This window comes from Podarcis filfolensis (assembly GCF_964270895.1).
Source record: "Podarcis filfolensis genome assembly, chromosome: 1".
Lineage (NCBI taxonomy): Eukaryota > Metazoa > Chordata > Lepidosauria > Squamata > Lacertidae > Podarcis > Podarcis filfolensis.
This window is the reverse complement of record NC_139604.1, coordinates 31,132,263-31,152,520: the sequence shown is the minus strand read 5'-3', so window position 1 is coordinate 31,152,520 and position 20,258 is coordinate 31,132,263. Positions and strand designations below refer to the sequence as shown.

Here is a 20,258-nt window from a genome sequence, read left to right as displayed (position 1 = left end):
TCTGTTAGCACAGTAAGGCTGTGATTAAGGTTGAAGGAGAATTTTCACATTTTGAAGTAAACTGATCACACCTTCTGGGCTATTACATGAATCAGAATGAATTATATATATTCAGAGCTCAATACATTGAGATAAATAATAATATATTTAATGATAAGGTATGTATTTAAATAGGTTTGGGGGGGTAAGGATTTAAGAAACATTTTCAGATTAATAGAAAAATGGGGCAGGACAGACTTAGGAAGGAACACATGGAAAATTAAAATGGACTGGACTGGACTTAGACTGATCTGTACACATCAGGACTAATGTTTACTACCAACTTTGCTTCTATTTCCATGGTGAAGAGCTCTTACCTAATGAGTGCTCTTTGTGATGCATAACTGCACAGCCGAATTATTTGCAAAATTATTCACCTCCTATCAGTGTTTTTAATGCAAGGGACAATGAAGAGTTCATTCTCACAAGAACTCCACCCTCTCCTGGAAGCCACACTGCACCCTCCTGTTTGCCTGCAGTAGATTTACTTATACATTGTTGGCCTAGCAAAGCAAATTAGAATTGTATCTATCATTGTTCATATGATTCATTCCAGTCAGTTTCAGAGACTGAAGTTTCGAAGCAACCTATCATAAAGCAGAACCTCACGTTAAGACTCTACAGTGGCATCAGTCTCCCACCATAATGTGTTAAGAATGCATCCATGTTATTCAGTGCACACCAATGGCTATTTTGAAATATTAAGAGGATACTGCCACAAATTGTGTGGGCTTTTAAGCATGCAATCATTAAACCTAAATAATAATAAAACATCACAATGAAATTAAATTTCCGGCCAGAAGAAGGAACAAGCATGAAACAAGGAGGAGGTGGTGTTTATGGGGAACGCACTTGAGAGGTGCCCTGTGGGCGGGGAGGTAATGCCCATGCTTGATGAAGCAACAGCTAACTCATTTTCAGGGGAAATAACCTGAAAAGCCAGTTTCTATGGAGGTGCTGCTTCCATAGAGACACATCTGTATGCATTTACACCAAAACCTGTGCACATGACATAGTATGCACCCACTGAGACACAGTACTATCAAATGCTGTAAATATGTTGGCTTAGGCACAAGGACTGCTGCACCAGAGCAATGCCGCAAACTCTATTATCATTGTGCTGCCCTGTGACGTGACCTATGACGATGAATAAGCACAACCGACTCAGGATGTTGTTGGTACAATATACGTCTTTGGCCACAATGTCTCACATAGGCATCATAAGTCATCAAGTCCCTGCAAGCCCAACAAAATATGCTTGTGTTGGCGTTAAAGACACTTGGGCATAACAGCTTAGTAATCCAAGTCTGGGCAGACATGATAGATTTTTGTATGTGTGCAATAAAGCTGCTATTATTAGGGGTGGGCATGTTCTTCCTCTCCTCCTGCTCACATCAGATTGGCGCAGTTATGAGCCAAGTTATTATTCTATAATGAAACAAATTAGCTTGTTTTCTAAGCCAATCTGTAGTCACCTCTCCTACACCAGCGCTCCCTGATCCCCATGTGCTAGCCCAACACCAGGTTTCCCATGTGTAGGAGGCAAAGGTCAGTGATATTTTCCAAGAAAAAAGAGGTGCCAGAACTCACCATGAACACCTCCCCTGTTCTCTTATAATGGCAATGACGCCCAGCTGAGAGGTGCCGGAACAGAGTTCCATCAAGTTCTGGCTGAAGAAAAGCCCTGGCAGTGGCAAACTTGAGGGTGGGAGGCTGAAGGGCACAGAGAAGTACCTCTGCTAGGTTATCTTGGAACATGAGGGAGTTGCTGCTGCATTCCTTCTGGGGATCTTTAAAAGTGATATGCAACCTTCCCCAACCTCGTTCCCTACAGATGTTGTTGAGACTACAACTCCCATGGCCAACTCCCTGACCACTGCTCCCTGATGGCTAGGGCTGACGGATGTTGGGAGTCCAAAAACACCTGGAGGGGACCAGGTTGGGCAAGGCTGCTCTAGAGGCTCCTGTCAGATCACAGGGGTCTCTGAGGCAATTATCCATCTCCTCATGGAAGCAAGGTTAATGGCAGCGGAATATGACTCTGCATACTACAAGGAACTGACAGGCTAAAGTGAACGCTCATCCAACACTCATTCCACCAGGAAATGGACCATCACTTGGTCTCAATGGGAAGGTGCCTAGAAGAGGCAGTAGAACATATCTCCATTATAATCTGTTTACTTTCCTGCTGGTCTAGCATCTCAGGTCAGTGGCTCAGTCTCTGCCAGATGGTAGGCCTTGGCAGGTACTGATTAGGCTGACCCCTGACACCAGCCTTGACTTAAAAGTACAGTCATACCTCGGGTTGAAGTAGCTTTGGGATGAATATTTTCGGGTTGCGCTCTGCGGCAACCCGGAAGTAATGGAGCGTGTTACTTCCGGGTTTCGCCGCTCGCGCATGCGCAGACGCTCAAAATGACGTCACGTGCATGCGCGGAAGCGGCAAAACACGACCCACGTACACGCAGATGCGCAGTCGCGTCTTATGCTTACTTCAGGATGCGAATGGGGCTCCGGAACGGATCCATTCATATCAAGAGGTACCACTGTATTTTTATTCTCATATGGAATATTGTTTCAAGGCTTCTATACAGACAACTCCCCGTTTGTGTGCGTTCAGCACATGCACAACCACTGCCGCATTTGCCATTTTCAGTACCAGAAGAGGGTGGGGTAGAATGGGACAAATGGGGCAGGCTGATGCACACGGTGCCTCAGAATGCAACACCCATGTAAATGGGGAGTTGCCAGTACTGAATTATGATGATTTATTCCCAAAGAAACAGAGGCAATCCTTTCAGGAATGGTGCAGTCAGAAGTAACCAGATGTCGGGGGGGGGGAATTATTCATGTATGCAACTACAGCAGCTTGGGTTTTGCTAGCCCCAAAATGGCAAGTGAGTGAGGTCCCCAATAAGGATTGGCAACTTAAAATGATAGAATATGCAGAACTAGCAGGTCTAACAAATAAAATAAGAAAGCAAGAAGATGAAGTATATAAAGAGGAGTGGGAATATTTGTGGAGTATTTGAAAAATAACTGCAAACAAGTGTAAACGTCAGCAGGATTGAGATGAATTCAACAATGTAAATAAAGGGAGAATAAGGGGAGAAAATGAATTAAATGGATATATAAGAATATGCAGGAGTGGTGGGAAAATTAAAAGAAACAGGGAAGGGGAAGAAGGGAAGTTGTTGAATGTATTATTATAAGGGGTGGTACTAATGGTTGAAAGGTATATTTGAATGTGAGAATTGTAATAGTGAAAATCATAAATAAATATTTTTTAAAAAAAGAATTATTATTTATTTTTTATCTGTAATCTATGGAAACGTCTATTAAGTTGGTTGGTGCTTAATATTATTGCTCTGCTTCTGCATTCTAGTATTATGACTAATTGCTATGAACAATTAATTCAATTTTAACGAAATGCTAATTATTTGATATGTCTTATATTGACCTTTAATGTGTTCTCAAGAAGAAGGATCCTGAAAAAATAATAGCAACTTTCAGCTTTAGTGCCACCATGTGGAAGGCACTTTAAATTACTCTAGGTGGTAGCTGTCATGTTATTACTTAGGGTGTTGTTGTTGCTGCTGCTGCTACTACTTTAGTACATTTATATCCTGTTTTCCTTCCATCATGTAATTCAAGGCAGTGTACATGATGCTTCCAGGAAGTCTCCTATTCATGCAGTGACAAGATTCAGACCTACTTAGCTTCAGCAAGCTGCATCATATGCCCTCAGACCATCCCTGGCGCAGCTGGACATTTGTGCCAGCACTGCATTCAACAGTGATCCACTGCATATGAATCCCATATTCTCAGCCACTGCATGAAATTCTCAGCCACTGCATGAAGTTAATGCAGCTGCCAAAAAGCACCCACAACAAATCAGCGACTCTTTTGTAACAGGCTACAGAAAATTGGACATTTTGCATTTTTTAAAAATTAGTTACCCAATAAAAAAGCATTGATTTACCCCACGTCACTGTAAGTACAAGAATGCAATATTTGCACCTAAACAATGGGTTTGGAGGTGCCTACGCTCAGAGGAGGGGTTGGGTTCCATGACAGAAGAAATGCAGGATATAAATGTAAGAAAATAAGCCTAGTGGTAACAAGGAAGTCTTCAACGGGTTTTGTCCTGTATCCCTATCACAAATCTTCAGAGTTGGATTTGAACTGGGAGCTCAGGGAACATAAGAAATACGCCACACCATTTCTCAAGTCCAGCTGCCTGTGCTTCTGCCTTCTTTCGCGCTTCAGAATCAAGACATGGCAGGATAAACAATTTAACACACACTTCTAAAATTCCCACCCCCTACTATCACTGCTTGCATTATTACTAGACCCAAAAGGAGCATTCAGATTTGTAGTTATAAATGTGGGCATTTATTTTATTTTTTGTTATTTTACTGGATATAAGGAAATTAAATTTCTATATCAGCTTTACACAAAGATGATAGAAAAAGATCATATCGGAATATTTGCTATTATATAGATTAATAAACCTCTGCTTGCTCAGACTGACAGCTTTCAGAAGGCTGCTAGCCTAAATTTGCCCCCACAGTACATAAAAAAGAACTGAATTCACGCTATCTCCCCTGTAATGCTAGTTAATTTGTACTGGATACTGTGTATTAAAATATTCATTAATATACAGCTCTTAAAAGCTTTAAGGATGGAAAAGGGGGGGGGATACTGACTCAGAAGCTTTGTGTTTTTTTCTCCTGTAAAATACATAAAAGGCTGTGAAAAGCAGTAAATATATATCCTTTCATTTATCCATCAACAGAAAATAGACACGCAGCCTGTGAGAATACAATATTCATTTTGCTGCAGAAGAACAGACATTGCATAACAATGAGATTTGCTAATGAAATCAACCATCAACCTGGAATACATATGTATTAAACCAAGACCTCAGTGTCATTTTCTTTTTGCATCGTTTGTTCTTTCTCTGATTCCTCCCCCCCCCCCTTTCAGTATTTTGTCCTCCCTTCAGTTATCACGGCTTCAAATATAACACTATTGTACGACAATGCGTAAATATTATAAAGCAAAGCTTTTTATTTTAACACTTTTCTCCTGTTAAATGTAGATGCCAACTGCATACGTTCTATCAGCATTGTTAATGTACAACTGAAGGAAAAATCAATGGGTGCTAAGGAGACAAAGGAGGTTTATTTCTCTGGAAAACTGTTGGGAGTATTTCTCATCAAAACTGTTTGCCATTTAGACTGTGTAGATGTACAAACATTAACTCTTAATAACTAAAAGAGCATCTTTCTATACTAGTTTGAATGAGCCTTTTGTGTTCCCTAAAAATTACAAATGGCTATAGTGAGGAACTATAACATGCAATTACATTTTAATTCACTGATACACAACACAAGACTATAACCATCTTATTCAATGTTAGTAAAATAATCCTAAAGATCCCATAATGCATGCAGTCTACAGCCTTTCTGCTGGGTGTATATGTAGCTGTGTATCTGAAAAATTAAAGAGTTCAAAAACGTTATTTTAAAATTATTTCCTTAAATTATTGATAAGCAACATTCTTGCGCAGATGTGAAAACAGCAGCTCTTTAAGAAGTGATTCATTTCAAATGCACAACAATGCATGTTTTAGTTTTACTGAAATATATTGCTAGAGTGCATAAACTGGGTTTAATTAACCTGCACACCTAAGGAAATTATCGGTACATCCTTCTGTTGATGTAATTAATCCTAATTCATGGCACCAATAATTTCAGAGATAGCTGTATGGCTACTAACTAAGGGAGTAACTCATCAAGCATTGCTGCTGCTGCTGTAGGACCCTAATTCATACTGACACAGCTTGTGTAGGAGCCAGCACAAACACTGAAATTCATGGAGGAGCACTGGTTGGTAAACTGTAGCTGGGAACTAAAATGTCTCAGGTGTTGGCTGCCTTCATTTTTTCACTAGTCCCAATCCACACTTTAAGGCACTTCCACATTTTAAAAGCCACTGTGGTAGTGATAAACATGGGCTTGGTTGGAATGATCATCCATCTAAACCTTATTATTGTTTACAAGGTACAATTCATCGTATCTGTTATTTATTTTCTGACATTTCTTTCCCATCTTTCTTCCATTATGGAACCAGTCCTAAGCCTGCTTTGCTTGAGCGAAGTGGTGCCCTCAGTCCGTCCCCTGAGATCTAGTACAACCAATGGATATCGCTATTGACTCCACAACGTTTGCATCCTGGCATCCTATTCCTGAACACTTGTACTGTAGTATTAGCATAACATTATAGTCGCTTACAATGGGGTGCAAAAGTTGCTTCCAGGGGCGCAGCCTAACCCATTGTACGCTTGCTTGTGCAGCAAATTTTACAAATTAAGTTACAAGCCTGATATTTCCTATATTACAGAATATTAAACTAGTTCTGTGAACCTATGTGTTTGTTTTCTTGAACAGCAAACCCCCCAAACCTGCATGTTAACACTTAAAATCCCGCCTTTCTTTGGTCTTGGAAGGCAGGAGGAATTTGAGGTGAAATTCAAAAGCAGTCTGTCAGATAGCATATTGGTTGTTCAAAGTTTTGTTTTGTTGAAAAATCGTTTGGTGGAATCCATTCCACTCACAGAAGGGCTCTTGGCCCAGCAGAGGAGGGAAGGCCCCAACAACGCCATCAAATCAACTCCAGAGAGTTGGGACGGGTGAAAGGTGGAATGGAGGGCTGAAGAGGGGTGGGGAATATGCAAATATTACCTGTAGAAGGGATTTTTTTTTTTTTTTACAAATACTTACCATTCTTTTCGATTACAAGGGAGGATTCAGATTACCATTCTTTGCTGAGTACTCAGTGATTTTTCTTATCCTCAAGTCAATGTCCATGGTAGTGCAACACCAGGAAGGTCTGAATTGTGTTTTTTTTGGAACAGCGCTGCACAGTCTGAGGAAGCACAAATTGCTGAAGCTTTCTCAGCTTCCACAGGTCAGCAAACTGCAGTATGAGCAGACCTCAAAAAAGCACTCGCATCAAATTCCTTTAATGCAACCGTGCTTCCTCACACTTCATGTACTCGGAAGTCAATCTTGCATTCCTTAAGGGTCCAAAGTTCTTGCCAAAGTCACAAAGGGCTGGGGGAGTTCAAGGATTTTTAATGTCAGTTTCATTTCTGTCAAAAAATTTTTTTTTAAAAAAACTTTGCCCTTCACTCTCAAGCTTGAAGTTCAATGACAGCTGATAAGAGGCTTCCAAACATCTATTGTAAAGGAAGGCCCTCATAATGCTCATTGAAATGCAACACATTTCAAGAAGAAGAAGAAGAAGAAGAAGAAGAAGAAGAAGAAGAAGAAGAAGAAGAAGAAGAAGAAGAAAGTGACATAAACGAGTAATCTGAGTCACCATAACCAAATAATTTCCAGGCTTCTATTTTTCCCCCCCAAAGAAACTGGTTCAAACTACATTTACAAAGGAATGGTACACAGATAACGGTTAAATCGAATGGGCTCATATTCTGGAGCAAAAACTACAACCTCAAGAGTTTGAAAGAGAACAGATTTTAATGCAACAACCTTGACCCTGGAAAGCATGGGGTCACTTTCCTTAGTGATGAACTGTGATTGCTTTCTATAATTCTAACAATTGTCAAGTGGGATAAAGTGCAGCCCAGGAGGCTTATAGTTATGAAGGGCTTGCAATTTTAATTTTAACAATTATTTATTGCTCTGCAATATAGGTCAACCGTCCAATTGAACATCCTTTACATGACGTTATATGCTCTTAGGGCCAAATGCAACTCCCATTGGCACCAATACTTCCACCACAGATTAAAGTAAGCAGATGGGCCCTTAGAAAATACAAGAGTGATATCAGTTTAAAAGATTATTATTACCTGAAGAGAAGAAGATTCTAAATTATCTAGTTAGAGAATACTTAAAAATTACATGAACCTGATTTACACAAATGTTTGAGGAATTATTCACGTTTCTGTATAATACATTAATCTTTCACAAAGCTACAGGTTAAAATCTGAATTATGGATCATAGTTCAGTGCTATGAAGTGAGCTCAACATAATTTGAACATGTTAAGATACAATGCTGAAACTACTTCCCTTTAAATGAATGGGACAACTCGGGAGCAGGTGTTTTGAAGCAAAGAGTAGTCCTGCAGGCAAACTCCTTTTTTAATTTGTTTAGAAAATCTTTGTGTTCAGTTGTTCACAAAACCAAATTAGACCCTTTCTGAAAACAATCACAAGACGTCCATGCACAAGTGCATCTGTATATATAGTCTGCATTCATATTTTCCAGATGAAGAAGGCATCGTCTTTTGTACACATAAAATGATTCCTAAGTGCTTTCCTGAATCAATTATGGCAACTACCATAAAGCAGTAACTCCATTAGGGGGTGTATATACAGGATTAAACATTACAAGTATTTAGTCTGATATTCTAGGTTTGTCATTTAGCTCTGATCTGGACTAATATAAGCCATTATAGTGTAACACACAGATGATACCAAAGGATGACTAAAAGTTCTGAACGTGTTCACGGTACCATAATTTTCACCATCCCTGTTAGCCATAGACATTTTTATATTTGTACTCCTATATATTTTCTTTTCTTTTCACTCCTATCCCATGGGTATTCAGGAGTAATGCTAGCTTTGGGGGATCTTGCCATCTCCTTTGTATATTTTTGTCCCTTTTTATTTTAATCACGAGACCAAGCTAAAGCACATTTCTAGTGCTCCCCCCTCTCCCCCTTCTCATTTAGAAATGCAAGCACACTTAAAAGCTGTCGCTTAAAACATTTAGGTAATAAAGCAGGCTTATGCTTCTTTTATAATGAAACAGCTCAATTTGTCCTGAATTATGATGACTACTATTTGTCTACTTTTAAGGAATAAAAAGCAGGGGACAATTTATTAAAGCAAGAACATAACTCCTGAACACTGGAAGGTCACAGCCTGTGAGTTGAGCTGCTAGCAAAAACATCTCTGATGCTCCAGAGCTGCCATTTTTCTTCCTTGACAAAGACTCCATCTGCCACAGAGCCATTTACAGCCTCAGAGTCAGAATATCAATGATTTCCAACCATTCTGCAAGTCTGCTTTCACCTTGACATCACCTCTGTAACACATCTAAAACAGATGATACATACACATCCCCCTGCAAGCTCCACATCCATGCTTTATGCAGCTGATAGGCATTTAAGCCACTTCCCGATGAACCATTTTATATTCCCTGCCAAATTGGAGAAGTTTAAAACTGGAACAATTTCCTGCTATTACATTTTCCCAACGTGCTTTAAGACAAGTTACCGTTACCTAACTTCAAAAAGTGGGGATGGGAATTATTTGAGCCCATCGGCATATTTAGGGCACGTTTGAACAAAATTTGGAAGAAGCAGGCGAGGGGCTCTGTGTGCTGATCCAGTGTATGCCATCCTTAAAGGTACCATGGCATTCTGCACAGACTGCACACCTATCCTTGGGTGATCTGTGCAGCAAAATGGAGAAATAGTGTGCCCATCAGTGAGTGCAGTTCACTCACAAGCCATGAACAGCACGTTATTCTTCCTCAGTTATATCTTTTCACATGTGTTTATTAAAAGAAAAAAAGGATGGGAGGAAACATTCTGAAATTTTGAAGCTGGTTTGTGGTCTTTCTTGGTGCATGTCTTACTTTAGTTTTACACCCATGGGGAAAATAGGGAGATTCTTAGGAGTACGGTAGGTTGTTGCTGGTGGTAAAGGTAACGGTAAAGGGACCCCTGACCATTAGGTTCAGTCGTGACCGACTCTGGGGTTGCGGCGCTCATCTCGCTTTATTGGCCAAGGGAGCCGGCGTACAGCTTCCGGGTCATGTGGACAGCATGACTAAGCCGCTTCTGGTGAACCAGAGCAGCGCATGGAAACGCCGTTTACCTTCCCGCCGGAGCAGTACCTATTTATCTACTTGCACTTTGACATGCTTTCAAACTGCTAGGTTGGCAGGAGCAGGGACCGAGCAACGGGAGCTCACCCCGACGCAGGGATTTGAACTGCTGACCTTCTGATCGGCAAGTCCTAAGCTCTGTGGTTTAACCCACAGCGCCACCCGTGTCCCGTTGCTGGTGGTATCACCACTTAAATAGGCATAGTTATGTCAAAGGCTTCAATCTGTTTTGCTCAAAAAACCTGAAAAGTGTAGTCTTTATGAAGTATAAGTAATAAATAAGCACAACAAATGTTCTTAGAATACACTTCTTGCTTTTTTATTTTTTTATTTTATCTAGAATTGATCCAAGCATGTGCATCTGCACCTCGGCTGCTTTAAATCTTAAATCTCTTTTGAACACCACTTCCCCATCTGAAATACCATACCTGATCTTGCACTCAATGCATGTATTACCAGCCTAAGACCAAATGACAAAAGACCTACAGGAACGTAACTGATTTGCAACTCACAAAACTCAAGTTCTTTTACCGGTTTGGAGTTGGCACTGGGTGAGAACAGGGCTCTTCTACCTTTAATAGCCTGTATGGCACACAGATTATTAGCAGGTTTTACCTTTTCTAGTATGAAAATATAATTATGGGGAAACTTTCACCTGTTCAAATTATGTCTATCAGATGTCTTACTACTTTGTTGAGACCTCCGATTTATTTTTGGGCCTCCGCCCCACACGCCAAAAAGAATGCACAGTTGTGTATGGAAATACCCAATGTGTATGCAAATGTGTGTCCTCTTTTGTGAGTGGAACATGCACATACAGTATACTGGGCTCAGAAAACCAAAGCATAAAGCTTCAATCTACATGTGTTTTGGATTATCATGTACTGTAAATGTCTATTAAAATGACAGTAGGCATATGTGCCTTTTATGGTAAATTATATACATTGTATTTCTGATGTTTGGGCAAGTATTTTAGAGTAACAATGTTTGTTGTTGATGATAATAAATCCACAAGAGTATATAGGCTACAATCAAGTTGCTATTTACCTGGAAGTAAGCCCCTTTGAACTCAATGTGACTTAAAGGTCAAGGTCAAGGTACCACTGCCTGTACGGGCCAATCTTGACAGACTCTAGGGTTGTGCGCTCATCTCACTCTAGAGGCCGGGAGCCAGCGCTGTCCGCAGACAGTTCCGGGTCACGTGGCCAGCGTGACAAGCTGCATCTGGCGAGCCAGCGCAGCACACAGAACGCCGTTTACCTTCCCGCTGGTAAGCGGTCCCTATTTATCTACTTGCACCCGGAGGTGCTTTCGAACTGCTAGGTTGGCAGGCGCTGGGACCGAACAATGGGAGCGCACCCCGCTGGGGGGATTCGAACCACTGACCGTGCGATCGGCAAGTCCTAGGCGCTGAGGTTTTACCCACAGCGCCACCCGCGTCCCTTTTCAATGTGACTTATTTCTGACCAAATCTGTATAGATTGTGCTGTAAGGCAGCAATCCGATACACACTTATCCAGCAGCAAAAGCTGAACCCTGTATATATCTACTCAAAAGTAGACCATTTTAAATTTAATGGGACCTACTCCTAGTCTCAGCTATGTGTGTGTCTCTTCGAACTCAGTGGGGCTTACTTCCGAGTAGACATGGATAAAGTATATTGTGCCTATTTCCTAAAGGGGATAAAGGATAGTTTTTCATTGCTTATTGTCAGCCAATGATTAGCATCTGTTAGGTGGAATAAGTAGTTTATAAAACTTTACTGTACAGATGGCAATGAGAATGATTCAGATGTAAGCGGAATTTTCAGTCGCATCCTTTTATTAAGACAAACTGATTTTATTAGTTAAACAGAAGTAATATGTTTGAATATAACCTTGAGAATTCCTTTTAGCTGCTATTGCTTAGGAAATGCCAAAACCTTCCAAACAAATTGTTGTTTACAACAAAGTTTATGTAGCTTGCTTATGTGATAAACATGCTAAATAAATATAGGAAAGGCAGTTTTAAATGTTAATTTGTATAGACAGCAACTGGGTTGTTCTCTCTGCTGTATTTTAGGATGAAACAATCAGTGTTTCAGTTCTTCAAGAAATACATTCTGTTCTTCTGTTTGCAAATAAAGTTGCTGAAACTGCACGCCTAAAGAGAAATCAAGCAAAACATGAACAGACACAAGCCTCAGCACATATGGGGTGGAAAATTTGAATTTGCTGGGTTAACAATCTCAAACCGTGCAATCCTCTGCATGTCCACTCAGGAGTAAGTCCCATTGAGTTCATTGGGCCTTACTTCCAAGACTGCACTACCAGCCTTTTGTGTTGACACAAAATGAAAATTGTGCTTCACTCGTCTATTGCAAGAAAAGGAAAAAACTGCCGGTTTTGTATATGTGGGTTGTACAATGTGTTCAGAGTTTGTCAGGAAAGTTGGTAACACTGCCGTTGGTAACACAAAGAAGAGAAGAGAAGAGAAGAGAAGAGAAGAGAAGAGAAGAGAAGAGAAGAGAAGAGAAGAGAAGAGAGAATCTGGCTAAAGCTATGGGTCCCCTCATCATGAAAATGCACATAAACACATTCACATAAAATTCTGCATACAATTTATGCAATGGGGGGGGGGGCGATCCTTTTTGTGCCTAGTTCATAGACCCACAGAAGCCCATTCATAGACCCCAGGGGCTTCATTGACTACAGGTTAAGAACTCCTGTTCAAAGTATGTGTTACCTAGACGTTATATTTTATTTGTTTTGAAATATTTGTATTTTATTTATATAGAATAATGAATATATCTACACACGCACACACACAAATTGACATGGTCTTTAAAACACAGCAAAGGCACAGCTCAACCCCCATGCCAATCCTATTGGTGGATCACTGTAGAGCGGCAGGGCCATCACTGCATCTGCAGCCCTGCTCTCATGGCAGCAGCAGAAGGTTGGGGGAGGGCAAGACAATCAGGACATATGTTGACCCGACTGCCACACCAGTTCTAGGCTGGCGCAGCAATCAGGAATGATGTCATTGCACGACAGCAGTGAAACCAGCTTGGAATCCAGCAGACTCTTAATGGACCTGGAGCCATCCAATGGTTACTGCGGTGGACAGCCCTCCAAAGGAGCAGTTTGGTGCTCCTGTGTCATTTCTGCCCGGACAGGAGAGCTAAGTGGAAGGACAAACCTCCATATACTCCAACCCCCTACACCAAGAGTTTGGATTGCTCTGTGATCGATTTGGCAAAAGTTTGGCGCTTTTTTTTTTGGGTCCCAGTATCTAATTAACAGGAGTAAATGTTTCTCAAATATTTATTTCTTCTTCTTCTTTCTTTCACTCTCACGTAGCTGGCTAATGGGAAACATAACAGCATAATCAAACAGTTTATGTTGAAACCTTGTTTGTCATCTGGTGTTTTGCATAAAGCACCTCAGATGAAGTAACCATGTAATATATGAATTCTCAGTTTTTGCACTTCAAAGTTTTGGTGCAAGGAAGGAGGAAGAGAAGGAGATTTGATATTTTAATGACTATACTATGCAAAAATAGTTTCATTCTCCATTGCCAATTTTCTCCTTTGAGCTAATCTGTATTCCTCAGTCACACAATGCAGATTTTGCTTAATCTTTACTGCTGATTTGTCAGCAAATGAGTCTCTGAATTACAAACACCAAGCAGCTCCATATTCATTTGCAGTACTTCAACCTTAATATTTGTCTCTTTTTAATCTACATGTATGTTTTGCAAAACTACATTCTTTTAAAAAATAATCTTGAGATGTGTAATTACTTCTTGCCTTCCATTTTAAACAGTTTTACTTATTGCAAACACTTAAAACGGTGTGCAGAGATCTTATTCTTTTAGGTTTCTCAGTTATAATTATTGTTATTATATAGAAGCAAAGGTTTAATTAAATCTGCAGGTGCTGTGCAAATAGAAAGTGGTGGATTTTTAGTTTTCTTTCTGAACCGTCTGTGGGAAACAAGTAACAGTGTTTCCATAATATTTCAGGATATTAAAGCAAAATTTGTGGTTTCATGCTGGGTCTGAGAACACACTATAACCAGAATAACATGAATCATCACCCTTAAGAGAGGAAAGAGAGGCCATTATTTGGGGTAGGCTCCCTACCGACTAGTAAGAAAAATTCAAAAAGACCTACATTGAGTCAAGATTGCCCTGAAATAATTAAAATTTAAGACTGAAATATCATTTTAGAAAATACACATTGACTTTCAAATTATTAAAGGAGGAATTAAGAAGGGGGGAGAGAAGGATTTGTGCTGGACGAATTTTTTTATATTGTGTATTTAAAATAAGAGACATATTACTAGCAAGTGAGGAATATGCAGGGCTGTGTTTAACTAACCCTGCGCAACCTAGCTTCCACCGTCTTCCCCCACCACCGAAATATGTTCTGGAGGATCAGGAAAACCCCCAGAACAGCACACAAGGCGAGGAAAGGGGAAATTGTGCTGTCAGGCAAGCACAACAATCTTCTTGGGGCTACACTGAATTCCATCCTGAATAATAAAGATGTGTCTTTTAAGATTCTATGAAAGAATTCCTTCTTCTCATCCGACGTTACACTGGGCAGGGTAGATTAATACTATGTGCCACCCATCCATCTAAGGAAATATATTTGCGTTCCACACAGGGCAGGAAAAAGATTGGGGAGAGTGAAATGACAGAGGGGTCAGCCCTTGTGTGTCCTATGGACTACTAGTAACATAGGAGGGTCAGACTTGAGTAACCAAATTTGTTTTCATGGTCTGTTAATTAAACACAACATGCTCATAAAGAAGTTATTAGAAGAAGTTGACAAGTTCTGGCTGACCTGGAAACAACACAGGTTGGACATAAGAATAAATGGTAGGACTCATTAAGTGTATAACTGGCTCTCTATCTGCTCACATATTCAGGATGTAGCCTGTGTCTGTTTGACAACAGTAGGATCCTCAAGGACATTTCTGAAACCACACTGTGGCTATTCTGAACCCGCTATTAGGCTCTGCCTGTCTGTACTGCAGTTGGGCCAGAACAACAGGTAACCCTGTTGGTCCCAACAATCCAAGAGGAAGAAGAAGAAGAGTTTGGATTTAATACCCCATGTTTTCACTACCCTAAGGAGTCGCAAAGCGACTAAAAATCTCCTTTTCCCTTCCTCCCCCACAGCAAACACTCTGTGAGGTGAGTGAGGCTCAGAGACTCCAAAGAAGTGTGACTAGCCCAAGGTCACCCAGCAGCTGCATATGGAGGAGCGGGGATGCGAACCTGGTTCACTAGATTATGAGACTACCGCTCTTAACCACTACACCACACTGGCTCTCCAACAACCTGTGCTTAGCAAAAACACTCATGCAGGTGTGAGGGAAGCTCCAAAGAGATATAAATTCTGTGTCAACAGCACCTAAACAAAGTCTGCTATAACCTATGCCTGGCACTAGTCTTGGGATACTGCAGTGCAGACCTGCCCAACTTGTGTTCGACCAAGCCACACACCGCCTCGGTCATGTACCTCCTGTTTTGCTGTCCCAAGCAAGAAATAAATAACAGGTTTATTGAGGCCCTGATTTCAGGCCGGTGTGTTATAAATTATGCAAGCCTGCTGTAGGCGATTCTCCTTTGCAGTCCCTCAATTCTCAAAATTATACGTCTATTCACTCGTTCTCTTGCACCAGAATACTGGTGCAGGAATTAACCCATTGTCCTCTCTGCCTCATGTGTGTCCCTAACAGCCACTCCTCCTCATTTGTTGGGGTCAGAACATTCGCAGAAGGGAACAGCTCTACTTGACTAGACTCGCCACAATGTTTTAGAACCTTGGATTTTATTTAATTGCCCAGAGTATCTAGGGTAGACATTCAGCCACCAACACATTGGGGGGGGGGGAGGCTGCAGGGCAGAAAAGTGCAAGGGGTGGTAGTTGCATGGGTGGGGAGAGAGAAAACAAATAAATAGAGCTTATCAGGAGATCTTACACTGTAATGCGGCAATAAACTGTTGCTAGCAATCATGTGCACACCTCACACTTACTTTAAAAACGTAATTTCCACTTATCTAGGAGGACTTGAGATGAACTATTAAACAAAAAAAGTAACATACATTGCCCTGTACTGCTATGGACCCTATCCTAAATATGTCCAATCGGTAATTATGGGCCTTACTCCCATAGAGTTCAGTGGGTCTTACTCTCAAGAAAGTACAGTGCCCACCATCTTAAGTAAATGGTAGCTGTTCTTTTCTACAGTTAGGTGTTCTCTTCCTCATCTTCATGGGTTCATTATAACAAACCCTCACCCCTCTACTTGCCTGGTTCTGCAGTTTCTGTGGTTGCTTCCATCTTACATGTTGCAGGTTATCTTATCTTCCTCCTGTTTTGCTGTCACATCACGGGCACCCTACTAAGCAATGTATTCGCTACAAAATTGTTCTTTTGACCTTTAAATCACTCCCCCCCCCAAACTATTTAATAGATTTGCTCTCTCCGTACGAACCTGGCTGTTCTCCGAAATCAGCAGATACCAGTCCCTTTTCCATTCCTAAATATTTATTTGTAAGGTTGCATGGAGAGGTTTTTAATAGCTTCACGTTCAGCTGTGGAACATGCTGTCAGTTACAAGCGGAAAGCATTTCCAACTTGCGGGCCTTTCGAATCTAACCTTAAAAATTATTTCTTTTAGTCAGCATTTCTAAAATGATTGTTTTAGCAATTTTTTCCCCTCCTGTGCTACCAGATCTAATTTTAACTTTACTGATTGTAAAGCACCCCTGGGATGCAGGCATGAAGGTCGCTACTGAAATACAAGATTGCAGAGTATCGTAAAATATTCAGCTTGCGCCGAATAAGGGAAGCTAAATGTTACCCGGCACAATGTTGCCCAAGTGAGACAACACAGCAGCAAAGAATAAATGCCCACCTTTTATCTTAAGACGGCAAAAGACAAATAACAGCCTCCCTTTTAACCATTCCATACTCTGTCTTGGGAGCAACCCTGTTTCTGACAATCAAAAATAATGAAAAGATAACAGATCTCTTTGAAGGTGCCACCTACACACCCAACATGCACAGACCCACTAAGACACAAAATTTTCTATTTTCCTAGAGTGTGATTGATAAATACATGCAGCAAGGGAGTATGCTCTGACCCTTTTCTCCCCTGCTCCAGTCTTGAGGAAAATCCCTCTTCTGAAACGAGTATTTGCCGAGGAGTGAGGGGGGGAGAATTGTTCATAGGCTCCAAATATCAGCTATAGAGGAATGGTCTTCCTCAATACCAGAGCAGGGGAGGGGAAAAAAGTCAAATTCCTTCCCTATGCCTGTTTTGATCCCATTAATTATCGCCCCACCACCACCACCAAGCTAGTGCAATTTCCATTTTTAAGAATCTGCACAGAGGCAGTGTATACACTATACATTTTATAGCACACCCCCTCTCCCAAGAATCTTGGGGACAGTATTTTACCCTTCACAGAGCTTCAGTTCCCAAGACCAATAATAAACCATAGTTCCCAGGATTCTTGGGGGAGGCTATGTGCATTGAATGCATGGTGTGAACACCTTTAGCTGCAAAGCTGCATTTAAGCTCGCCTGTAGTTTGTCCCAGGAGTTGCCTTGAGAACAGGCTGCCTGTGGCTATAGGAAATAGTTATTCAAAGAATGGGGCAGGGAGAATGACGTGTGGAGGGGGCACAGGTAGCAGCTCTGCCCCTGGTATCACATCCCTCCCCCCAGCCTCAAATTTTGCACATTGAGACCCAAGGTCTGAAGTGTGTTGGGTCCAGTGCTATTTAACATTCATCAATAATATGGGGGCTGGAAGGAGAAGTGAAGAAACCAAGATTGTGGGTGACACCAAATTATTCAGGGCACAACCTGCATATCTTACAAAGTGTTCCAAAAGCGTCTCAATAAACTGAGTAAATGGTCAGAAAAATGGCAAATAAGGTTCAGCGTAAGTGATGCAGACTGGAGCAAAAAATCCAGTTTCATATGGTATCATGACACAAAATAAGGTCATGTTATCAAGGAAGAGGGGCAGAGGCTGCTTTTATTTATTTATTTAGGTAATGTTCAGTTCTGACCTTAGGTTTACAGCCTTATATCCCAATCCAAACGTACAGAGTGAATCCTACCATGAGCACTAGAGGGAACCAACAAACCATAGATTACATTAAGCACATGATTCATGATTTAACAGGATACAAATTTAAAAGGAAAGACCCAAGCCACATGTGGATGCCTCTACCATGCAGATCCTGGGGTCACAGTCATTATTAGAAATTAAGTCCCATTCATTTCAATGAGACTTGCTTCTACACAGTGCAAGTAGGATTGTAAAGCCAGGCCCCTGATCTTACACTTAAATGTGACAGAAACCATCAGATCATAACATTCTCCCCCCCCCCGCCCCCCACCACCAGTTTTCTTTCAGCTAAACGCAACTTCCGAATGAAAATGAAAAAGTACCTTGTTAATTTGTACCAATGACTGGAAACTGAATTTTGTCAGCAGCAAATGCAGCAAATGAACCATAATAATGATAATATCAAATAGCAACCAGTGTATAATTTCACTTAGAAATGAGGCCACCATTTCCATGTGTGACAATAGTAAGAGTGAAACAAGGGGATAGGTACTACAATGTGGACATTATTGCTGCAATCCTGCAAGGATGAATGATCTGTCAAGAAGAACAAGTCTCAGTGCTTCGTTGCCATTTTTTAATTCTTTCCTACTTATGACGCTGATGCTCTAGGAGGTAGGTCACCCTCATTCACCAGCCAGCACCAAGTACACAGTGTTAAAACCTGATACTTCTGGCAGTACTGATAATTAGGGATTGGGAGATTCTGTTTCTTGGTCCACTTATTTAATATATAAATGAGCACATGTATTTTATGCAAAACTCCTTTTTTTGGAGCGATGCATTTCTTATTTTTTGGTTATACATTAAGCAGCCACCCCAGACATGTAACATTTGTACAACACAACATATTGCATCAACTACTATGAGTGAGACTGCCACTACACTGGTACAAAGCACTAGGAGGGGCCATATTATTTACTTAGGCGTGCTTAAAGGCTCATCCACACTTCCACTTGTCCGGTGCCTAGAAAGCATGGGCCAGAGTGGTTTTCTGTTTGCCAAACTGCTTTCCCAGGGGAAAGACAGCTTTTTAGTGCTGAATCAAGTACCCATCTGCAGAAAACCCAGTTGATGTTTGCTCCAATTCAGCAATAAAGATTGGGTTTTCCTGGGGGGGGGGGAATGGCAGGACAAGTGGAATTCTGCATGAGCCCCAAATCTGATTGAAACTAATTGGGACATGAAACCCCAAACGATATATTTAAGTTGCACTGATTTCTGGATTGAACCCAATGGTTTTTTTCGTTCACACTTCTGTTTATACTTCACCACATGATTCACACTTCTCTAAAAAAAGAATTATCATCGTGTCAGTAACTGAAGAATAACTTACTGTGATCAATGTGGTCAGTTCTGTGGCATCACTGTTTTGCAAGCTGAAAAACAAGAGAAGCGGTAATGTTCCAATGAATTACTAACGGATGTGAAACAATGTTGGATAAACACATCTAATGTAATACGTAGGAATTCCATAAACAATCAGAAGATGACTGCAGCACAATGAATATGCAATAACTAGAACACCTGATCACACACACACACACACATACACACACTTAAATTAATTGCAGGATAAAGAACGACACCACAAAGGACTGTAGCATAACTACTTCTTTCAATGACCTACAACCCACAAACCAGGCACAGCACTACTATACCAGCCATTCTTATATTCTAGTCCATTTGTGACAAGCTGTGCTTCTGAAGCACACTCATCCTACGCTGGTCTCACAGGTTGGCATTGCTGGGCACCTGCAGAAGCGCATACCCCAGGAAGGGGCCCACTGCCAACCACTGGAGTCCCCATGCCTATTCACCTGCCCTCTCCTAGCAACAACAGGAGCAAAGAGCCTCTGCCCACCTTGCCCTCCTCCTCTGGACAGCTGTGCAGACTCAAAACATAGGGAGAGGCATAACAAAGAGACCACACTAGTGATGTGGTAAGCCTACTCAAGGAGGGGAGCCACTGAGATGCCCAACAGCTATCTCCAATCCAATCCGATCTCTATTACAATCACAACAGCTATCTCAAACCTGGAAACAGCACTGTGCGCCTCTCTAGCACTGCACATATGGAAATGCACCTGCTGTGAGCAGCCTCAACACAAGGGCTTCCCATGGACATACGGTTTGCTGCTGTCCAAAAC

At 41.2% G+C, this 20,258-nt stretch overlaps 1 protein-coding gene across 10 annotated transcripts in view; it reads right to left on the bottom strand.

The window, feature by feature from the left end:
• Nucleotides 1–20,258, bottom strand: part of BAZ2B (bromodomain adjacent to zinc finger domain 2B) — a 182,405-nt gene that overhangs the window by 112,997 nt on the left and 49,150 nt on the right. For all 10 annotated transcript variants that reach the window (XM_083578336.1, XM_083578319.1, XM_083578316.1 and 7 more), the window contains one exon: nt 19,445–19,487. The gene's annotated coding sequence lies outside the window, so the exon portion shown is untranslated. The remainder of the gene's footprint in view (nt 1–19,444; nt 19,488–20,258) is intronic.